The sequence below is a fragment of the Trachymyrmex septentrionalis genome, unplaced genomic scaffold (assembly GCF_001594115.1).
Source record: "Trachymyrmex septentrionalis isolate Tsep2-gDNA-1 unplaced genomic scaffold, Tsep1.0 scaffold181, whole genome shotgun sequence".
NCBI classification, from domain to species: Eukaryota; Metazoa; Arthropoda; class Insecta; order Hymenoptera; family Formicidae; genus Trachymyrmex; species Trachymyrmex septentrionalis.
The window spans coordinates 59,089-61,444 of NW_017304979.1; positions in this window are offsets into that span (position 1 = coordinate 59,089).

Genomic DNA, 2,356 nt, shown 5'->3' on the forward strand with positions numbered 1-2,356 from the left:
GTGTTTATATATATCGTTTAGTATATAAAATTTGATTATAAATACTGATCATGATTAAAGCTTTACGGACACAATATGAGGGAGTAACGATAATAATAAGGAATAATAGATTTCAATCTATCAAAAACTAAATACACCGAAATACACGGTTTCTAACCGTTCTAACAGATTGAAATATGAGGGGTCGATTGAATAATTTAAAATGAGATGAAAATTACAAAAGTGAGAAAATTCATTAGAATATTTATAATTTTATTGGTCAGCACGTAATAAATTTTCTCACTTTTGCCATTTTCATCTTATTTTCAGTTATCGCTATTGCCACGTATTATGTCTGAGGTTTGACTTCAAAGAATTAATTAAAAAATTAATAGTTACGGATAAAATATAACTAAATAAAGTTAAAAAGTTAAGAGTTTAAAATGTAATTAAGTTAACTTAAGATTAATTAGTTTTTTAACTTTTTAACTTAATTTTTATTTTTTTAACTTAACACTACCCAATCCTGTCAAGAACATATAAATTGTGTACAGCATATCCAAAATTCTTGCCTCCACTTCTCCTACTGTCCGTAAATATGACCACATATCTATGTATTTACCAGAGATCTGGCTAGCTTAGGAAATGGCAACGTTTTCTTCTACACCTGTACTGTTTTTTATTTTTTCTTTTTTTTTTGCTTCAATATTTCTTTATATCTTTGATGCCTTCTTCAATTGAATTCTGAACTTTATTTTACTTTTAACCCCCTTGTCACCAGGTACCAAAATTACTTATCGTTCCACTATGTTGTGTAGTGCTTCCTTCTATTCCTTAATCAAATATTTTAACTCTTTTCTTGCAGCAATAAAAACCTCTCCCTCTTTGTCCTGCTTTCGTTCTACTGTTTCGTGTTTCATTGCGTCACTCACAGTATTTAAGAGAGACTGCAACTGATATGTTTGTAGGTGCTTGCGCCTGTGTATGTGTGTGTGTGTGTGTGTGTGTGTGAGCGCGCGCGCGTGCGCGTATGTATATGATTTTAATTATTGCTTCACCTCACTGCATCGTCTTAGTTCTGATTTTTTGCTGGTAGGTTATATGTAACAGCAGTTTTGCTGACGCCTCTAACCATGCAAGCTACCATGTTGTATCATATTTTATGTTTATGTCAATTACTCTGTTAACATGTAATCTTTTTCATAGAGTTGCGCAATGAACTAAATTAAATTTCCAAAAATTTTTTTAACATCAATTTTAATGCTTACATTATTATAATATAATCCTTTATCTGTCACATTTTCTATACACATTGCAACAATAATTTTTACTGAAATATAAAATTACAATAATTTTGTTCTATCGTATAATCCATCAATATGATTTTTTTAAAGGAATTGAAAATGTGCTTACGTAAACTTGCTATAGTAGACGACTCGTTGAAAGCCCTTGGAGCGCCAAAGGAATACCAAAGATTACGTAACTGGATAATTCGTATAATAGTCGGATGGATCTTATACATTTTTTGTCAATTAGCATGTACTAATATTGTTATTATTTTTGTTTTGCATTACGACGTAACTGCATTTTGGAATATAACGTTAGAAACATTTCTGTCTAATTACTCGGATAATGTCATTATCTTAAGTGCTCTGATTTCTGCAACTATTTTTGGGTTAGTATTACACATGTGTATATATTTATTTTGTAAGCTATTTTTATTGACATTGCGTCAAAATGTTTACAGTGTGAAACACTTAAAAACTCGTCGTAACATAAAAAACAGAGCCCACCATCATCAGTGACTATGACCTTGACGACATATGTATGTTATCTGTATTGTCTGTACACAACATGTATATATAATACAATACTTATTTTAAGTATTAAAAATATACTAAACAACAATTATTTTAAATAAATAATTAATTACTACTTTTTATTATTAAATATTTGTAAGAGATGGACGTCTTTAAAAAAATGTTGTGAAGGAAGTAATGTTGAGTAATGTAATCGAATAAACATACATACTATCAGAATGTTTTATCTTCAATGAACTTAATCTTGACATATGTCATCATAAAAAAGTAACAGCAAAAGTAACGGTAAAATTATAACATAAAAAGTATAGTAAATTAAGGGGTACCGGATATCGGATATCACTATATTCAAAATCACAGTTTTGTTAAAAAAAATGTGTATAAAGTTTGAAATATTTTAGTACAAGTACCTTTCCGTTTTCTGTTAGAAACGAAAGTGATACTCAGAGGGAAATGAAACTTTGTTCTATTGAAGAGAAACGTTCTAGAATGATTTTGAAAGGTTGAATATAAATAATGGCGAGCGTCGGTAATAGCAATTAATTGGTGCATCCTAC